Below are 15,109 nucleotides of genomic sequence, written 5' to 3' on the forward strand. Positions count from 1 at the left end.
GAAGCTCTTGTAATTTTTTGGATCAGAGACAAAAAACCACTGCAGGTATTAAATTGCGTTGCCTTACATGGTTTGGGGAAGTGAGGCCAAAAAACATTTACCGGATATTCCACTAAATGTTGTTTATGTGAGCCAACAGAAAGAAATAGTTTGCACATGCATATCAAATGCCCACACTCCCAACTCCCAACGCTTTATATAGCTGTCATGAAACAAAGATACGCCTAATTGGCTTTGCCAGCAGTAAGGGATAAGCTATCTTTTTCTCTCCACATCTTCATTGGCTGCAACTCTCATTCCCGATTTGATACAGAATGCTTAGCTCCCTCTAAAAATGATTCATATTAAAATGAATCCATGTTCAGAAACATTTTTGCATATCGTCTCTAAAATGTAATGGCATGCTGGAAATCTCTGGTGTTGTGGAAACTTGTTATTTAGGACACGTGACTGACATTTCCTTTAGGGGTGTAAGTGGTTTAAGTGGCTCAAGATAGAATGCCACTCTATGCCTGGTATTACATTATGCACTGTCAGAAACCCTGACACTGATTTATTATTGCTGCTTATGTGTTTTACACCATCTAAGATCTTATATGAAATCGACTCCTAACTCAGTTCCCAACATTGTTTCACTAGTAAGAAACAACCCATATTAACCTGTGCCATACAGTCATTGTATTCACTCTAATTAACTTTTGTTTCCAACATTTTAGGGAAACGCATTTAAGTATTTCCCCCATATTTCTTCTCTATGGAAGTAAGATTTTAATAAGAGGACAAGAAAGCTGCGAGTGTTCACCCTACCATCTATTGTTCTCTGTATATTAAAATTAAATTTTGCTAAATCTGTGGAGTAGAGATTCTAAGTAGTTAAATTGTGCCCTTGAAAATCTTGTGCCTTTTCACCCAAGTGATGGATGACAGTATTCCTGCCATAAAGGAATGGGAACAATGGGGAGTTTTATCATTACAAGTTAATTTCTTTTTTTTTAATATTTTATTGTCAAGTTGTTTTCCATACAACACCCAGTGCACTTCCCCATAAATGCCCTCCACCATCACCACCACCTCTTTTACCCCCTCCCCTTTCCCCTTCAACCCTCAGTTCATTCTCAGCATTCAATAGTCTCTCAAGTTTTATATCCCTCTCTCTCCCCAACTCTCTCTCCCTCCTCTGCTCCCCCTGGTTCTCCATTAGGTCTCTCCTGTTTTCCTGTTAGACCTATGAGTGCAAACATATGGTTTCTGTCCTTCTCTGCCTGGCTTATTTCGCTCAGCATGACACCCTCAAGGTCCATCCACTTTCCTACAAATGGCCATATGTCATTCCCTCTCATTGCCATGTAGTACTCCATCGTGTATATATACCACATCTTCCTGATCCACTCATCAGGTGATGGACATTTAGGCTCTTTCCATGTTTTGGCTATTGTTGACATTGCTGCTATGAACATTGGGGTACATGTGCTCCTATGCATCAGCAGTTCTGTCTCTCTTGGGTAAATCCCCAGCAATGCTATTGCTGGGTCATAAGGGAGTTCTATCGATAGTGTTTTGAGGGACCTCCACACTGTTCTCCAGAGCGGCTGCACCAGTTTACATTGCCACCAACACTGTAGGAGGGTGTCCATCTCTCCACACACTCGCCGGCATCTATAGTCTCTTGATTTGTTCATTTTAGCCACTCTGACTGGCGTGAGGTGGTATCTCAGTGTGGTTTTGATTTGTGTTTCCCTGATGATGAGTGATGTTGAGCATCATTTTATGTGTCTTTAAGCCATCTGGATGTCCTCTTTGGAGAAGTGTCTGTTCATGTCTTCTGCCCATTTCTTCACTGGATTATTTGTTTTGTGAGTGTGAAGTTTGGTGAGTTCCTTGTACATTTTCGATATTAGCCCTTTATCTGATATGTCGTTTGCAACTATCTTTTCCCATTCTGTCGGTTGCCTATTAGTTTTCTTGGTTGTTTCCTTTGCCTTGCAGAAGCTTTTTATCTTGATGAAGTCCCAAGGGTTCAGTTTTGTTTTCATTTCCCTTGCTTTGGAGGATGTGTTGAGTAGGAGATTGCTGCGTTGGAGGTCTAGGAGGTTTTTTCCTACTTTCCCCTCGAGGGTTTTGACTAAAGAATGAATGCGTTAATCAGGCAACAAGTTAATTTCTTAATGTTTACTAAAGAACTTGCTTTGTAAGTTTATTTCTGGGATATATACTTATTTACAGAAGTCCCTACATGGTAGAGAAGAAACTAGGAAAGTTTAGTGCTTACAAGAGTACTCCTATGCCACATTTTATTTAGAATACTACATTTTTCACTTGTTCCATTATTTTATTGTTCTTTCAGCCAACTTGTCCTTCTTCCCCCTAGGATTTCCCCTTGAGAGTAGCTTTATCTATTAGGACTTACTTAGTTCTGAGAGATGAATATTTAAGCCCAGGGTATTTTTTTTTTTTTTTTTTTTTTTAGGGAAAAGAAATAATCTATTGATTCATGCAGTGTGCGGTATCCAGCCCTGGTGTTAGGTGAGACTCAAGTTAGGTCCTCTCCCCTCCCCCCCAAATGGCATCTTTCTTTTCAGTCTCTACAACAAACTCGTGCAGTTTCTCTCCTTGCGCTATCAAAATGCCTGCCTAGTCTCCTGCTTTACAAGTTCAAGTCCAACTCATATGGAAAAGGGTCTTTTTGCTGGAAGTTCCAGCCAAAGTCCATGTTTCTGTTTTGTTTTGATTGAGTTTACGTGCACTTCTTTGGACTAATCACAATCATCAGGCTACTGGTTTGTGTTTGCCATGTTTTCTGCTTTTGAGTGGGAGTAGTGATATGCTTGGCTAAGAGTGACTTGGAGGTAAATCCCCAATTATGGAGCTAACATTGAAAAAAAAGAGGATGTGCCTGCAGAGTCTGAAGACAAGCAAACAAATTTAAAAAAAAAGTTCACTACAGAAGGAACACTGGTGTTCCTGACAATCACAGTGTAGGCTGTGGTATAAATAGCTGTGTCAAAGAATAATTAAGTATAGGTCCCCCGGAGGCACTCAGACCATTCCAATGCAGGAACTTCATATTAGAATTTGGTTTACCAGGGTGACTGTTGCCAGTCTCTATAGACTACGACTCTGGACCACAAGGGCTTTTTCGGTCCAGAATCGTAGCCCGCATAGCATGCTACATGAAATATCAGTTTTCCTTTCTTGTCTCTTCCTTCACCTCTGCCATTTTCCTTCCTTTCCATTTTAAGTTTCTAAAAAAGTATCCTTATTCACTCCTTCCTTATTACATTTAGTGCTCTGATAACTAATATTGTGGGCTCTCCTAGTTTAGTGCAGATTTCATATTAGGTTTTTTTTAGTGTAGAAACTTTTGAGCCTTGATATTTATTGGCCAACCAATTTCAATGGCAAGAAGTTTCCTGGAGCTTTTAAGTGCGGTACAGAGGTCTTTTTCTAGGGCCAGTGAAAATCTTTTACCAAATGTACTTGTGAAGCCAGACCTAACGGAAAAGAATAAGCATCTCATTTGAACACGATCGAATAACATTTTATTCTGGAGTCATCCTTCTGTCTTGGTATCTCTCTAGGAAGGGTGGTAGAGTGATATTGCATTCTCTAGATTCTCTGTCCAAAACAAAAATAAAACAACAACAAACAAACAAACAATTCCAAGTTTTTATCCCCATTGAGAGCCAGCCTTATAAAGAAATAATTTAAGGACGCATTTCACAACTCTGATGTGTATGCAAATCACCAGGGGATCCTAGTAAAACACAAATTTTGTTTGGAGATCTAAGAACAGGTGGTGGTTCAAAGGTGATGCCAAAGCTGCTGGTCCCTAGACCACATGTGGAGTAGTAAATCTCTAGTCCTGTGCTGTCTGATAGAGTCACTACTCATCACTGGTGGCTATTTAAATTTAAATTTAATTTAAAAACTTGGTCCTCGGTCTTATCAAACCACATTTTAAGTGCTCAATAGTCTCTCACACTAGTGGCTGAAGTGTTTATTGGGTAGCACAGAATAGAAGATTTCTATAATCTCAGAGGCATCTATTAGACAACCTTGTTCTAGAAGATAAACAGTCCAGGTGTAGAATGAGTATAATGCTGTAAACTGGCCATGGCTTCTTCTTGAAATTTCAGGGTAGCACCACTTCCTAGAGAAATGGTATGTATCTTCAGAAGGTACCTAATGAAAAAGTCCAGCATTAACTAAGCCATAGCATTATTTAAACTATGTAAGACTTTTCTTGAGAGTTTCCTTTCCTATTTGAATGCAAGACATCTAGCACTTGTTACCATACCCCAACAAGACACATACATCTAATTTAGTCCTTTGTTTCCATTTTTGGTTGTGGTTCTCATCTTGATACTCTTGAGGTGCATTTTTGATCAAGTAGTTAAAAAACTATAGCTCCTTATCCAGCTAGAATTCTTAGGTGGCAGTCACATATATTGTAATGCAAGTAAAAACCAAGAACTGGAAAGGGGTTAGTAACAAAATAGCAAACAACAAAAGCTTAGGAATCAAACAACTAAACACATATCTATGTAACATCCTATAAACACATATCCATAGCACTTTTCCATACACGTCCTGGTGATAAAGGAATAACCCAAACACTACTTTCATTGTGGGCTTTATGTAGCTTTGCCTTTATACACAATTAGCTCTATTGTACTAGAGCCTATTAATTTCAATGTCTTAGAGGAGCAAGGTATACAAATGTCCTAAGTCATGGTTGGCTACTTCCAGCTTAGTTGTGAAACTCATTTCCAGTGTATAAATGTCACTGTCTTATGCATGGCACTTGAGAATGCTTCCTGAGCACAGAAGGACTTCTGTAACTCAGTCAATCTTATCCTTTGGATCCACTTCAATATGGACAGGACCTTTGTGGTGATAAGTATGTGGCCCACTTCTCAACGCTTCTCTGTGACTGAGACATAGTTGGATTTTGGCGTCACATGCTCTCTAGTGCCTTTCCTCCAGAGTCACGAGTCTTTAGTATTTCTGTCCCCTGAGAGCTGGAATGACAAGTATACATTTGGCCTTAGCATGTGGTTATTTGAGATCACTGGCCCAGGTGAGGATATGGGGTGAAATTCCTTCAAGTTTCTGTAATGATAAGTGTAGTGCATATTTGCTACAGGGTAAGATAAATACTCCCAGAAAGATTCTGCCTTATACTGGGATACATGTTAGAGTCAAGAAAGGGACTAGAGATCAATCTTCCTTGCAGCTGGAAGGTTGTCCAGCTATGAGGGAGTGTAATAAACAGCATTCTTCCCCCCACCCCTCAAGACTGGAACCAATGGAAAAATGGAAATTAGAATTGGACTCATGGGAATAAAAATACCATCTTTAATTTTTTAATCTTATTTATTTTAGAGAGAGAGACAGACAGAGCATGAGTGGGGGAGGAGAGGGAGAGAGAGAGAGAGATAGAGAGAGAGCCTGTTTGCCAAGTTCACTTGCTAATCTACCCCTAAAGTAGACAAATGTACCCACCTGCTCTCTGGCAGTGCTTAGAAGCTACATACTCCATCTTTGGGGGCCCCCTCTTAACAGCTTGCAGAAGTAGAGAATACAACAAACAATATGCTTTTGTTAGGCAGGTAGACTCCAAATCAACTGGGGTCTTAGAAGGATCATTTCCTATTACCAGACTTACCTGCTGATTAGTCAGTCTCCTCCACTAGGGAAAACTGAGGGTTGAGAAAAGCCAAGAGTGTTATTCTAAGTATGTCTCTCTACATATGCAAATACAAATGGATGAATATCCTTAAGTCATATGGTTACCTAATGACCAGGTAAATTACTTCACTTCTATAGGTAAGAATGAGGCTTACAGGTAGGCCATGAATGTTTTGGGAAAATCTCTTCTCATGGAAATGACAATAGAAAAAAAAATTTCTCTTTTACAATGAGAAACCCTTGGGGCACCTGGGTGGCTCAGTCAGTCAAGCATATGACTCTTGGGTTCAGCTCAGGTCCTGATCTACAGGGTTTGGAGGTTGAGCCCTGCATTGGGCTCTGTGCTGGGCATGGGGCCTGCATGGGATTCTCTTGGTCTGCCTCTCTCTGGCCCTTCTCTGCTCATGCGCTCGTTCTCTCTCTCTTTCTCTCTCTCTCTCTCAAAATAAACTTTTTAAAAAAATGAGAAACTCTCATGTTAAAAAGCTCCTGCCTAGAAAAGTCTTTCTGTGCCGATTTGAAATTTTGCAGTGCGCTTCTCAGGTGCCAGCTCTCAGCAATGCATAGATGCATTCAGAGCCATCTCTGCCCTCAAGGAACTTACAGCCTTTGATGTAGGTGCATTTGAAAGCAAGCCCCTAGAACCCACAGTTGCAGATTTGATTCCTCTGGAAGCTGGTTCTGAGGGGAAATTTAATATGTAAAATGTTTATTAGGAAAGGTCCATGGGGTTGACACCTGTTGAAGAAAAGGGGGTACTGTAGGATTGGGCAGAGGGAGTTGTCCAGATGTGAGGGAGGCCTCAGGTGAGTCCAGGTGACCGCAGGAGAAGGTCTTGGTGCTAAAATGGCCCTTTGGAGTTGAGCAGATAGGCTGAGATAGCATGGTTCCATACGTCACTGGATTCTTCATTGCATGTTGCCACCCTGACAGCATGGGATCCAGAAATAGGCTTCTCTCTGCCCCTGAGGAAGTCCCTGCAGGGGTGACAGCTCAAATCAGTGTGCCATGAGCCCTCCTAGCAGCTGGACCTGCAAGTCTTTTCTTGATGGGGAAGTTTAGAAGGTAGGATCCCTTCATCCCTCTACAAAAAGGTAAGGGTAAGACTCTGCCTGGCAACAGCTTTTTTAGTAGAAATATTCCACAAAGTTCCTTTGTTCACACTCAGGCCCATTTTATTTATTCTAAATGGGGCTGGGGGAGGTGGTTAAGACACCTCAGAGTCCTTATTTCCTTTGCCTACCTCTGCTAACTCACATCAGCCGTTTTGCCATCTAATGTCTGCTGAGGTGGGAGAGGTTCCCATTGGAACATCCCACCGTATACACTTGGATATAAAATGGCGGTACCTCGGGAGTTCCTGGCTGTGCGCCTGAACGGTTACTTGGGGCCAGTTTATAAAGTGAGCTGTATATCACACTCAGGAATTTGAATATTTTGGTTAATGAGGTCATATTGGAAGATCATTCCTCACGGTGTCCAGGGGTCAGGCCACAGTTTAAATCCAGAAATGGGTGGCAGTGTAGATCAGGGGTCTGGGGAGGAGATTGGAAGCCTGGAGACAAAGTAAGAGACTAAGACGTTGTTGGAGAGAGTGGTGGTTAGGTCCAGGGCAGACCACGAGCAGGGAGATGAGGGGAATGAAGGCTCTGGGGAGGGTTTTAGGGATTAGATTGATGGGATTTGAAAACCTATTAGACAAAAAAGTTAGAATACATTAGTTTTCCAGCTTGAGCTAAAGCATGTGTGAGGGGGGGAGAGTGGAACTCTTTTCCATTGCAAAAATGGACTTATTCTAAAAAAAATGAATATGCTATTATTTATATACTATTATATATTTTCATTTGTTTCACAACTAACAGGTTTTCAGGCATAGAAAATTTGGGTGGGCATTGAAACACTCCAAAACATTAGCTCACAGTTGATAAGAAAAACAGCAACCTTTTACTGACTGTTGCTGGCGATTTGGGGCACTCCTCTGAAATTATCTTATTAAACTTCACAACACTACGATTTCATGGATTATTGTTATGCAAGTCTACAGATGGGAAAAGGAAAATGGTGTAATCTAGATCAAAATGACCACAGTCTGACTTTAAAGCTCATGCTTTATTCGTATAACCAATTAAAAGTGTCATTCAGGATCTTCTCAGTCTTCCCCTGCACCTGTCCCCTGGGCCATTGTTTCTGGTGATAACATGTATGTACTTCCCACCCTTTGGCAGCCAAAGGGTTAAGGGTAAGGTAGCTGATTCCGCAGGCCGTCTATGCCAGTAATTTGTGGTATGGAATGTTGATGTGCTGAGAGAGGGGGGGGGGGAAGATGTTCTAGTTGTCAGGATTTCTTGCATAGAAACAAAACTTCCATTCACATCCTGCTGAATTTCCAGGACCTAATTAGAGGTGGGACCAAATATTACAGTTTCTTCACTCAACAAGAGCACAGATGAACACTGATGAAGGTTGGAAATAGGATTTTCAGCCTTTTTTCCTTTTTAAGAATTATAGATTTATTTGATGGTAAGCTTTGATGTAAATACTACCTACAGACTAATGTGTTCTCTCTCAGTTTTCTAGTATATCATGTTACATTTGAATAGGACTTTGTCTTTTACAGACATGAATCCTATTTGATGTCCCAATAATGTGAGGTTGGGTGACTCAGAGTGTTGAGTGAGTTGTCAAATATCTCCCAGCTACTAAGAGTCAGGACCAAGTTTCAGATTTGGCACTTCCAGTTACAGGTTCAGTACTTTAAAAAATTTTTTTCACCCCATTTAGGAGTTTTGTTGGCCAAACCGTAATCAAAAGCACATGATGTCAATTGTATTTTTTTAATTTGTATATCAATACATAGAAAAACTATATATTGTTACTCTACTCCTGTTAAAAATAGAGTTTGAGTGAAATGAATCAAAGTTTGGGTGGTTTGTTTTTCTTGGCCTAGAGAAATAAAACAAAGCAGAAAACAGGAGACAGATTAATTTTTTTTTATGGTGACACGGGACTGATGACATCCAGTTAACCCAAGGATTTGCATAGAGTTTGCATTGTTTTTGTGAAATGTTGTGCACTGCTATGCTATCGAATTGAGGAATGACACTAGAATTTGGACCTTGAAATAAAGACGAATAGCTAAGTCTTGGTGATCCACAAAGCCAGGCCTCTTTTGCATTAGATTTGCAGACAGGGATTTCTGTGTTGTACAGTGATTGAGGCTGCCAAATGTAGCCAGGAACTGTTTCAGCAATCATAGAGGTTGTTTTTCCAATTGGGCCAATCTGCCAGACTGGCAGACAGAAAACTAACAGAAATATTAAATATAGACAGCTTCTATGGTTGAATCTTGTTTTTCCCTCTCCCTGCTGGAAGTTGCTATAAAATAGTAGCCTGTGTGTAGGTCATTAAAAACATACACAGATACACACACCACGTTGTATATTTGCACTGTCAAATAAGTCTTTGTGAACTCAATAACTGGGTGCCAAAACAGCTGTTGCAGACGTATTAGGTGCCTGGAGTGGTCCTTCATTTACGATTCCCAGATACCCTCTCCTGGCTCCCTGTCGCACTGCGCACGATTCCATCCTCTACTGACCTACACACCCTGGAGAACCATTTCAAGGGAAGCACCATTCTCAAGTTTCCAAATTAATCCTCTCAAGGTCTGATAAATTTGGTGATGTGTATTTGAAGAAATTGATAGAAGAGTAGGTTTCATTTCCAGGATTTGTTTCCACACATGGCCAACAAAGATGCATAATTACGTGCAATTCTTCTCCTGGTCACAAATGTATCAGAAGTGAGCTCAGTTAGCTTCTGTGACCACAATTTATATAGAGCAAACCCTCCCCTCAGATTCAGAGAAATGATGACATGATTCCATTGCAACATACATATGTGGCTTCCGCCAGCTGCCCCTGGGGTACAAAGGGGCCTTATTCATTTGGTGTGGCATCATGATCTGTTTTCTATGAGTAGTCTACTATTTTCTCAGCTTTCGTATGAAATGTTCTTCTACCTCTTTTTCTCTGTATTTCTTAGGAAGAAAATGTTTAATAAAGTGATATGAAGAGAACATTTGTTGGGTAGAACTGATCAATGTTCACTTAGAAAAAATATCTTCCAAAAAATTTTATCTTATAAGCAGGAAACATACAGGAGTAGTGGGCTCCATGATAGCTGATTTGCATAACCTCTTTTTTCCCTTCCATCAGGAAAAGTGGCAAGTGAAACGATGCTCTCTTTGGAAATCTGTGTTCTTTATACAAAGCTCGAGAAACAGTACTCTTCAATATTAAAAGTAATATTTAATGGACATGTTTCTATATGGATTGGGAATTAATTTTTTCCTCTGTTTTCAAGGGTTTGGAATATCTGACCCCTTGATTAAACACCATGAGTGAGTTTCAGTAACAATAAAAAATATCATCTTCTACCAACCACTCTCTGCTTCTTGATAGTCTTAGAGGTGTGAGTATGAATTGGAGAAATTGGTCTATTTCCCCTTTCTATGTCTGAGAGGTGGAGAGCAAGAAGGAGGGGTAGAAAAGTTGCATTCTTCAAACAATCCACATCCCAGAATAAACAGTATATATATATATATATATATAGTCATTTCTGGATAATTGTATGTTGGCAATGCTTGCTAACTAGTTTTGTCTGACTTCTCAATCTAGATTCTTCACCATTATATTGCATAGCAACACATTCCTTGTACCCAAAAGGCATTTGTGGCCTAGTCACCTTATACATGTGGGAAGACACTGATTGTAATCTTTCATGTGGGAAATTTTCTCTGCCTGGGAAACTCCTCTGTCTTGCATTTGAATGCTTCATTGATGCCTTAGAACCATGCGGTACCTTTTGAAAATTATGTTTTCTATGGAAGCTTAAAAAATCATAAATTTATGGCTTATGACAACATAAATTCATTATCTTACAGTTTTGTAGGCCAGAAGTCTGTTGGGGGTCTCACTAGGTTAAAATGACAGTATTGGCAGTATTTCTCCTTTCTGGAAATTGTAGGGGAGAATCTGCTCCTGTGCCTTTTCCAGCTTCTAGAGGCTGCTGGCATTTCTTGTTCCACTGCTCTTTTCCAATTTCGAAGCCAAAAATGGGATATTGGGTCCTTTTCATGTGTATTACCCCAACGTTCACTTTCATCATTACATCTTCTCTGACTCTGACATCTCTTCTGCCCCCTTCTTTCACTTAAAAAATCCCTTGTGATTACATTGGGCCCCCTCAGATTATCCAGTATAATCTCTCCATTGAAAGTTAGTGATTAGCAAACTCAATTCCATCTGCAACCTTTATTCTCCCTTGCCATGTAATGAAACATATTCCTGAGTTCTAGGGATTAGAGTCTGGACATTTTTGGGGGGCCATTAGTCTATATACCATACTGCCTCTCATCTTAGATTTCATTAATGGGGTGGGCAGAGATTCAGTTCTTAAACTGGATTAGCTGATTGTGGCAGAAGTGAAAAGGATATTGCTTGGATAGATGGTCAGGAGACTTACCCCAAGCCTGAGCACCATCTTTCAAAGCAGCTCTACAGACTCAGATAAGAACCAAAAGATTCAGTCTATAGGATTCCCAGAAGAGTATCATAAATGGACACTACTCTTTTCTAATGTAAGTATAGTAGTACTAAAAAGGAGGGAATTTACATGTACTGACTCTGTATTCTCTGGTTCTAGTCAATAAATATATTATTATTCTTTATACAGGTTTGCCTTTGAGAAGACAACACATTCCCTGAGAGAGTGATCTGGGTTCTACCTTTGCTCAGTCACTAAGCACTGTCCATCCATAGGCAGGGCCTCTCCCATTAGCCCCTGTTGGACAGTACGTAAGAAGGTATTTCAGACAAGTCTGTCTTGGTTGAACCTTCCCAGTCCAGTTCTTGGGATGTGCTTTTAAGTCCTTTGGAATGTCGCATTTTCTCCTTTCCAATTTCAATTCCAGAATTCTAGCTATGTGGGCAGGTTTTAGATTTGACCTCTGTCCTTCCTCTGCCCAGCCTGGACTTATGGACTTGGCTCCTGGATTCAGCTCTTTTATCTTTGCTTTTTATATTTGTTTGGGCCAGCTACTCCAAATTGGATTTTCAATAGTATCTTCTTGTTCCTCTATTCTTACTTACCCATTCTATCTTCACTCCTACACTTGGGTCCTCCTGAGGTGAGCAGAATTCTCTGCCAGGTCTCACTGACCTTGCCAGGTTTTATCCCAGTACTTTCTGATTTTTCTCTTGCTGGTTTCCTGTGACTATGAGGGGATACTTAGACAATGGTAGCCTCATTAATGTAGTAGAAGGAGATGCTTTAATAGGAGAGAAACAAGGTACAGGCGCCTAGGTGACCAGTTAGTTAAGTGACTGACTTCAGCTCAGGTCATGATCTTATGGTTTGTGAGTTTGAGCACCATGATGGGTTCTGTGCTGACAGCTCAGAGCCTGGAGCCTACTTCAGATTCTTGTCTCCTTCTTTCTCTGCCCTTCACCCAATGTCTCTCTCTGTCTCAGAACTAAATACACATTAAAATATAGGAGAAATAAGGTAACTTATGATGGAGTGCATTACATGTAATTTCTCAGCAACACTTTATAAGGAATCAGAATTTAAGGAGTCAATCACTCTGAAATTTATATCTGTCACAACTAGAGTACAGCTGTGGAAAAGAAGAGAATCTCAAACACCTTACATTGAATTGGGAGATTATCATGATCAGGAAAGAAGATTTTGGCCACAGAAATTTGAGTCACTGTATTAAAAAAAAAACTCCCTTGACAGGCATTTTTTTTAATAATTTTTTTTTTTGCTTTTAGTTGGAAACCTTTCTCAAATTTCTAATTACCTTGAAGTAGTTTTCTCCAGAACCTTTTGGAAATAAAATGTAGGGTTTATAGAGGATGAGAAACGTAGGTGAAAGCCAAAAAAAGTTAAGGCAGAGTGTTGTGTTTCTTTGGGATATTTTCCAGACTGTCAAGAGCATTTGGGGTGGCTTGGGGACACAGAGGGCATGTTTGTCTTCAGGAGTGAAATGAGGAATGTCATGGCTATGGTAGATGGGATGGAAGTTTAATGGCTAAAGGTACCCTGAAGCCAGTCCTTCTTCTCGTGTATACATATATATACATATATATACACACACACACACACTCTTCCCTTAACTACAAGACGAGAATTAGGATTAGAGAGGACAGTGGATATATGGCCTTGGGGCCTCATACGTAATAAAATTCTCTAAAGAAACCCTTTCACCACATGAAAGGAGTCTGGCTGAGAGTATTATAGACTTAAATGAGAATTTTACAGAGAGGATGCGGCAAGGGCTAGAGATTGATCTGCAGTCCATATATTCCTGTAAAATCCTTTAGGCTACAGCTCTGGGAATCACAGAATGTTGAACGGTAAATGGTTTCAGAGTCACACATGTTGAGAGAAGTGCCATGCTGCAGTGTCCTCCTACCCATCTGCTGGTCTCCAACCATAGATTTTTGCCTCGGAATAGATGTTTGGTCATGGTTTGTGCCCCATGAGGTCAGGTGAATTTGGATCATGGCTTCCCCAATTACTCTTCAAGTGACTCCAAACAATGTATTTAGCCCCTATATACCTTCTATGTAATATGGGAGTAAGAAGATACTCTCCTCTATTGTGGAGTTCTGACGTGCATGTGAGGTAATGCATGTCAAACATTTAGCACACCTCAGGGTCCTTAATAGGGGTCATTGAGATTGAACTGCAACCATTATCATTATTAATATTATTGCAGTTAGTTGAACTCGATAACTCAAGACCTGTGCTTATAGCAGCAGCTGGAATTCTCTTTCTTGATCTTGTCCTACATAAGGGTTAACTTGCACATAGAGGCAAGCTCTCCCTTTCACTTTCCAAGGCATGGACTTCAAGGTTTAGGCTCTCTACACCCTACAATTTGAATTTGTACTACTTTTGGTTCAACTGTGAAATTGTGGTATGATAGAGCTTACTCAGCCAGACTTACTTTTTCTATTTTCCCTTGCAGCCAGTTTGGCATTCCATAGATCTCAAAGCTGGTTTTTCCACTCTTTTGTATCAAAGGTTAGAGGTCAATTTGATACATGACAGGAATGGACAGTAATAGCATTTGGCATCTAGAACCCCCCTTTAGACAGTGTGAAGCATTTTAGAAATACTAACCTCAGTGGGGTGCTCAGATTAGTTCTGTTTTGAATTAGTCCCTCCAGTCTGGGTGGTAAAATGTAAGCAGGGAGGTCAAATGAACTTATTCAAGTTCAGAAACGGAGAGCTTTTCGAAACTGATATTCATATTAGAACATAAGCCTTCACTGCTTTCTACTCCTGCCCCTTCCTCTTGGCCTTCTCTGGAAGTAAATGCATTCTCGGATATTTCCAAATCTTCTGTATCTAGAGGGAGATGGCATTCGAGTGCAATCTTTGACTAATTTTTTTTCCTCTTTCTTGGTGGATTTTGTCCCTGGACAGAGGGCATCAGGAAGGGAAGAAGGGAAGAATCTTATCCGGGGTCTGCTACCAGTCACTACAATGCTTACAAAGTCATCAAAGTGAAGGGGATTGCAAAGATGTCCCAGGTAACTAGCCATACTCACTGGCAGCCCAGCAGGGGGATTCTAGGGGCTTGATGTTGGAGAGTGAACAGTTTACAGTTGATGCTGAATGTTCACTTCTATTTTCTAAAAGTGGAATTTTCAACAGATGACACCACCCTCCCCTGCCCCACAAAGAAACTTCTAAGGCTGCTGTTGCTGACTCTGACATCTTTCTGAGGTGGAAATGATACAGAAGAAGGACAAGAAGAAGAAAGAGGAGCAGGAGGAGGAGAAGAGCTAGAGAAGGAGGAGAAGGAAGAAAAGGAGGAGGGAAAATATGATTTCTCCTAAATTGCTTATGATAAACATGTCCCTTGGCAAAGTTGGAACATCACAGCATTTCTTTATTTCTGTTATCATTTTTCTAGTATAAGAAAACACTTCAAATATTTGAATAGAGGTTCAACCATAATACATTTTAATAACAGGTAAACATGTTCTTGGGAGATGTCTCCAGTGGATGAATGGATGTCAATGTAATTGAATCACAGACAGCTTCTTTTTCTTTGGTGTCCCTGCTCTACAACATACTGCTGAGCTTTTGAATTTATGATAAGGGGAATTATTATATTGTGGCTAAAAATTCTACTGCTGCTCAAATTATTGACTTATCTATAACATTAGAGATCTTTTGGTAATTTGCCTCACCAGTTTTTTGATTGGTAAAAATGATTGTAAATTGTGTTTTAGCAGGGGCTTTATTTAAATTTCTCTCCTATCACTTGGTAAAGAGTAGCTTTCCAGTTGTTTGCAATGAATGTGCTCACTTTACAAAGCTAACAAATACATTAAAA

This window comes from Suricata suricatta, chromosome 3 (genome assembly GCF_006229205.1).
Source record: "Suricata suricatta isolate VVHF042 chromosome 3, meerkat_22Aug2017_6uvM2_HiC, whole genome shotgun sequence".
In the NCBI taxonomy this organism is placed as follows: Eukaryota; Metazoa; Chordata; class Mammalia; order Carnivora; family Herpestidae; genus Suricata; species Suricata suricatta.